This window comes from Perognathus longimembris, chromosome 21, assembly GCF_023159225.1.
Source record: "Perognathus longimembris pacificus isolate PPM17 chromosome 21, ASM2315922v1, whole genome shotgun sequence".
In the NCBI taxonomy this organism is placed as follows: Eukaryota; Metazoa; Chordata; class Mammalia; order Rodentia; family Heteromyidae; genus Perognathus; species Perognathus longimembris.
In genome coordinates this window covers 30,870,835-30,877,678 of record NC_063181.1, presented here as the reverse complement: position 1 = coordinate 30,877,678, position 6,844 = coordinate 30,870,835, and the positions used below count along the sequence as shown (strand labels likewise).

At 43.2% G+C, this 6,844-nt stretch overlaps 1 pseudogene; it reads right to left on the bottom strand.

The window, feature by feature from the left end:
* Positions 1-265: 265 nt before the first annotated feature.
* LOC125339618 lies at positions 266-975 on the bottom strand (annotated as a pseudogene).
* Positions 976-6,844: the final 5,869 nt, after the last annotated feature.

The window sequence follows — 6,844 nt, the reverse complement described above, 5'->3', positions numbered from 1 at the left end:
TTCAGGTGACTAAATTTAAACTGCCAACAGTCAGGAGGCTATCTGCACAGGACGTTTTCCGTCACTTAGCGAAGTGACATTTGGCATGTAAAGAAAGAAACATAACCCCACAGAAGCAGCCACATAAAATTTTAAAAAAAACCACAGCCACAAGGATTCATGCAGAATATTTTAAATATTCCTGTTTGGCACAATGATTTAACTGACTTTTCTTCAAAGATAATGCTTCAAAATATCCCATATGCATCCTTTGGAAATTTTTAAAGATCCCAGAATAACATCTTCCGTGTGGGACTTTCTCGAAAGGCAATTATTTTGGTTTCAATGAATTACACGAATGAATTACCAGTTCTTATTAATTTACTGGGTCTGCTTACATAGTGTGGTAATTTCATTCTTTAGATTTGCAGAATTTATAGAGAAAGAAAATCACAGCCTGCACACCCAAGACAAGAACAATTCCTCCAATGAAACTGGCTGCATCAAAGGTAGACTTCTGAGGAGGTTGTGAGGTCGGAGTCAAAGTGATATTGGATGCACCTGATGTGACAACTGTTGTGGAAGCTGTAGATGGGGAAGGTGAAGTTGTGGTTTTAGCTGTAGCATTGGTTGGTGTTGGAGTAACAGTAGGCACAGAACAGAAGTCAGTCCTATTTCCCGTAGTACAATTAGTAACTTCTAAAGTATTTGAACAGTAGTTTTTATCTTTACTTTATCTATCCAAAAGCAGGTAGTATTAGCAATGCTAGCATTAATACAGGAAACACAGCTGTTACGGTTTCCACAGGTTTCTGGAGCTGTGACGGTGGTGGGGTGCGAGGGCGTCGGCACCGGCATGGGGACTGTCTTGGTGGGCACTAGAGTCATGGGTTCAGTCACATTGGGGGTCACGGTGGAGTTCGACTCCACTGAGAGCGCGCAGAATGCAACCAGGCAGGTGGCAGCCCAGAAGAGCAAGCGAGCGAGCCCCGACATCATGTCCTCTGCGCTGGCATCCCGGGGAAAGATGCGGCGCACCACAGCTCCAATGGTTCTTCCGTCCACCCCTCCGTCCCCCGCAGCACCACTGATATTTTGCTTTATAGGATACAGGTCAACATGTGTGCTAGCTGCACGGACTGCGGTGGTCCATGGCTACAGGAAGCTGACTCCACAGTCTGCTCCCAAACTGCCTGGTTTCACTACTAGTGATCCCTTATTCTCTCTCTCTCTTTCATGGAAAACTGCTCAGGGAATCTAGGAGTCACTGGTGGTGTTCCTGTGGAGATTTTGACAGGCCCAGAGTGCTCCTGCCCTGGCTCTGCCCCACCCCCTCCCAAGGTTAGAGTTGGGCTTATAGCAGGCCTATCATGACAGAGTTGCAACCGAGATTTACTCCAAGGTTAAAACATTCGAGTTGTGTTTGGTGACCACAGGGTTGCATTGGGGTAGCATTGGTGTCTTCCTCCTCCATGTCTCAGAAACTGTCATGGCTGCTGCAGAGAGCAGACTTGGTTGGCCTTTGGTCTGTGTGGATTTTGTGACTAGGAAGATGGTTAAAGGCCCAAGCCAAGCCTTCTAAAATATTTTTAAAGTTGTCACCCTGCTTAAACCAGTAGAGCACCAGCCTACAAAAGCCAGAGTATACTGGGAGATTTCAAATGTCTTTAACCAGAGTCTGTGTAGAAATTTGCAGGCAACCTAGCAGGAGGTGTGACAATCTATCCAGAGGACTATGAGAGATGCTACTACAGCCTTGCTCAGATCCAACCCATCTCTCCTTCCTGCCTCCATCACACATGACTAACGAAGCCTGCTGATTCAGGATGGAAGACACAGCCACCTCAAATCCACTGAAGCTGAGACTTTTACATTGTCCTGACCCTTTGCCCTCTTGATTGTTATTCATTTGTATTCTCTTCCACCAGCTGGTAAGGTTAAATGATATGATTTGATTTGATGGCACATGGATCTCATTCAGTCTGCTGTTCTCTAAGCGTTACAGCAGAACTCTTGCAAGTATTGGTCAATTCTCAACAAGTTGCAGGTAAGCTCTACTCCTATTATTCTCCTGTTGCTTTAATTGGAAATAAAAAGGGCTTTTATGGCTAAGATTCCTTGGATTGCAGTTCGAAGCCAGCCCGGGCAGGGAAAAAAAAAATCCCTCTAAAACTCCATCTCCCAACTAACCAGCAAACAGCCAGACTGGAAGCTTGGCTCAAGAGAACCAGACAAATGCTGAAAGCGGCACCGTGGCTCAAGTGGTAGAGCACTAGCTGTGAGCAGAAGTGCTCAGGGACAGTGCCCAGGCCTTGAGTTCAAACCCCGTGAATGCCAACTGGGACAAGCTATCCAAGCAATGAGCACCTAGACCTTCAGGACGAGGTCAATCCTGACAATGAGGAATCATGAAGAGGATTAAGAGGAGATGAAGTCTCATCTTAAATGGAGTCAATTTAAACTTGCCCTTTCAAAATTAATCAGAGCCGGGAGATCAAGAGGGAATAGTTGTTTACCCACCTAATGTCCATACCTGTCCATTTTCCATCTGGACAGAAACTTACATTCTTGCCTTTGTTACTGTATATATGTATATATATATATTAGCTTCTGACTGGTTACTCCCAACCAGTCCACTATCCCTCAACACTTCCTTCCTGCCCCCAGTCCAGTTATTCCTCCTTCCTTGTAATGGGCCATAATTGGATTTATGTTCCAAATAGAACCTTTCTGGTTTGTGCCCAGGGTGTGTTCTCCCATGTTGTTCAGGTTAACTGGTCCTGTGAACTTGTTAGCCTTTTGCCTGACCCTTTTCAAGTCTCTTTTAACAGGATAACATCCCTCACCCAGGACACCACCTGGGAACTTGTAGTTCAAGGCCATCCTCTTACTACACTACTCTGCCCAGTGCAGATCTGGACCCTGAAGACCCCAGCCCCAGTGACTCCTTGATGTGCCCAAGCTGCAGGAGGTAGCCAGAGGAGACCATGACACCCATTGGCCCTGATAACCATTCTCGTGGAAATGATGAGGACTTTTACCAACCAAACTGTCAAACAAATACTTCTTGGGTGGTACCAGGCCAAATGACAAATCAGGGACCCCTGACTACTTTGCCCCTTTACAGCAGGAAGTAGCTCCAGAAGAAACAACCTCTGCCCATACCCCCAGCCTGGTAGCCCTTCTCTGTTATTAATAAACAACAAATGGGGGAATGTTGGCATTTCCCTAGCTCCTCCCACTAGCCCCCAGATCCACCCACACCTAATGAGCCACTCCTACCCACTACCTACCTACTTCCCCTTTACCTCCCAGAGAGAGAAGCTGCCACTTGGATAAGGTACAGATGCCATGTAGCTCCCTCTCCCGTGGGAACTATGGCCCCACTAATAAACCTCCTTATGAACCTTCTTCTCCTGTCTGTGATTATCTCTGCATGGTCCTCTGGGATGGCCAAGACCTATCTTTCATGTAGAATATAGTACATTTTTTGCTAAGTACATAAGAGCATGAAATTACATTTGTAAAGTTGCATGTTCATAGGCTTCCAAGATGTCTTTCAATACAACAGAAATGGCATTAACCACAGAAAATGAAAATGTATCTTCAGACCAAATCTTGTCCATTTTCTGTGGGGACCTAGCTTCAAACCATTCTTCTCAGATCTCTGCCTCTTAAGTAGCTAAGATTACAAGCATAAGCCAGGTAGGTAAATGCCAGATACTTTCTCTAGGAGTGAAGCTGTTAGAGAGGGCAGCATGGATAGAAAATAACCAGAAATGGTTGTATGAAGTTTCTTATTATTCTCATGGAATCTTCCACATGTAAGATGCCTGTGCTGTATCATCATCCCCATGTAGGACATCATCCTGTATGACGTCACAGCCATCCCCAGTATGATGAAAAGTCATCCTAGGCTATGTAAAGCCTTGACAGTAGTGATCCTGTGCCCCAGCAGTAACTGTTACATGCCACTTATAAGTGTGACCTTGAGCAAGCTTATTAAACTCTGTGCCACTCACATCTCATCTCTAAACATAATAACAATAGTAGCTGTTTATCGTGCTTCACTGAATCCAAGTTACCATTGGGTATAGAGGTTGCCTGCTGTCAAGGATAATACTAGCTAAAAATGGTATCCAAGCATTGATGATACAGTGATAAGAAATGTGAGGACAATACTATAAATCGTTTTTGGCACACAATATGTGACCAATAAATGCAAACTGTGATTACCTGTTGTAGCCCATTAACCTTGGTATAAAGATCAGCTTGCCAGCCAAGCACTGGCAGCTCACACCTGTAATCCTAGCTCCTCAGGAGGCTGAGATAGGAGGATTGTGTTTCAAAGCCAGCCCAAGCAGGAAAGGATGTGAGACCCTTATCTCGAATAAACTACTAAAAAAAAAAAATTCAGAAGTGGCACTCTGGTTCAAGTGATAGAGTGCTAGCCTTGAGCACAAAGAGGATCAGGGACAGCACCCAAGCCCTGATTCATGCCCCCAGGACCAGGGGGAAGACAGCTTGCCAAACACCTACTGAACCAAACACTGGCTGCTAGGACACTTGAGCCCATCTTTGTGAATGTAGCCAGAAGAGATGGCTTCACTACCCTGGGCTTCAGTAAATCAGGACTAGATCGCTTACTTTAAATGGGTTCTTTTTTAATTTTCTTAAAAGATACTTTTCACAAGGCTAAATCTTACCCAGGGCTCAGTGTGTAAAACCAGTAAAAAGGATTTGCTGTGATTAAAGTAGAAGTAGAGTAGAACAAAGCTTAGTCTACCTTCTCTCCGCTGGACCTGCAGAGCAATCTCTCCAAGGAGTCCTTCCAGGGAAGTGATCTTACCTCATTTTAGGAGTAAAATAATAAGACTCCTCAAAGTCCCACAGGTGTATGCTAAGTAATTCCTCCAGGCCTTGTCACAGTCCAGCTTATTGGGTAAACCCAGTATGAACACTGCCCAGAGAGCAGTCACCTGTACTCATCATTCTTGCATCACTTGGTCCTCAGCCTGATTCCTCCTATGTATCTGAGGCCATCCTTCCATTTCAACCAAGTCATCTCATGATCTCCCCAGATTTAATTTAATATTGAAGTTTTATTTTACATCAAGTTGCCTGCTCAAGGATAACACCCAGGCTCTAAGTTCAAGCCCCAGGACCAGCACACAATAAATAAATAATAAATAAATAAAATTATCTCTGGAAAGATGAGAATCAAATAAAATACTCCTGAATTAATGTATCTGGGCATGGTATATGTGAGATTTTAAATGTGTAGCATTAAATCAATAAATGAAACATGTAGTAGACACCTCACACTTCCCCTTTAAAAATGTACTTACTACATTTTTAGAAAAAAATGAAATAAATGCATGTATTTATTGCATTTTTAGAAAATCATCTTATGTTCAGTATGGTATTTAAATATATAATATTATTTATGTGAGAAATTCGACTCAGAGAATTAGTGTGGGTGTTTAAGATGACAAAATATTGACGTGGCAGAGACAACTTTAACTCGAGAGATAGAAGAGTTCCCATGGGCCTTTACATTCCTAATCTTCAAAATCTGGTGCTGATATTCTACAAACCACCCATCAGTAACAACCCAAGCCCAGCACCTCCTTTTCTCCTCATTTGTCTGGCAGCAGTGCAGGGTGCTGTTAATTGTCTTAGTGGGTTTTGCCGGGTGTTGGATGCGTTTGCATTATGTCCTACTGAGTCCTCTCATTTTGCCTATACACTTCATGTTGAGTTATAAGACCTTTGGATGTACATAGCTAAGCCTTTTATAACACAGGAAGCTGCACACAGGAATCAATGGAAACATCCCATTTGGTAGGAGACCCACCTCAACGTCTGCCCCCTAAAGGTTGAAAGAAGAACGTACTGCTTAATCTCATGCAGAATAAAGACAGCATGATTGGCCGCATTTTAGACTTTGTAGGCCATACAGAATCAGTCACAACTACTAAACTCTGCCATTGCAGCACAAAAGCAGCTACAGATGATGTGTAAATGAGTGAGTATGGCTTTGTTCGGGTAAGACTAGTTGTGAATTTCATAGAACTTACATATCATGAAATATCATTCCTCCTTTGAGCCCTATCATCTGCTGACAAGTAAACCAAATGGACGATCTGGCCGTTGCTCCCGAGCCTTGCTGTGTGACTGAGATGTAGCATGAGAATCCTAGGTTAGAGAACTGCTGCTGTCTGCATGCTGCAAAGCCTGAGGCAGGGAAGACCAGCTCACATGGACTCCTGAGGCCTTGAGTTAAGCAATAAAAGCATCAGGCTAGATGAATCCTAAAACCCCTGCCACCCTAAATACTCCATAATGCTGCTGTTTCTAGTCATATGGTAGGCCACATGAACTAAAAGGCCTCCTAATGCAAAATGCATAAAACTTTGGAGAATATCAAATACCTTTTTAGAAATTATCACTGAGTTGCCAAGAGTTTAAGGAAATTCCTTAGAGACCAAAATGACCCCAACACATGAAATTTAAGACCCCTCAGGAAGCTCCAAGCTAATGACTTTGCCAATCACTAGTTCTCTGAAAGTTCACTAAGACTCGGAGCCCAGGAATAGATTTGTAGATAGCATGAGACCTTAGCACATATCTAATTGCAAATTCTATCCGTCTGCAAATGGAATTGTTATATAAAATCCCCAAGGCTCTATCTACAAAAGAAAAACTGAAACCAGTAAGTGAATTTAGCAATGCGATAGCATATGTGTTATAGATTGAGCTGCTATTCTGAGTTCCAAACTCATCCTCATAGTCTGCTTTGTGAGAATAAATCTGGACCTCATAAATATTGTTCTCCTAATTAATATGTATAATACCATAGTAG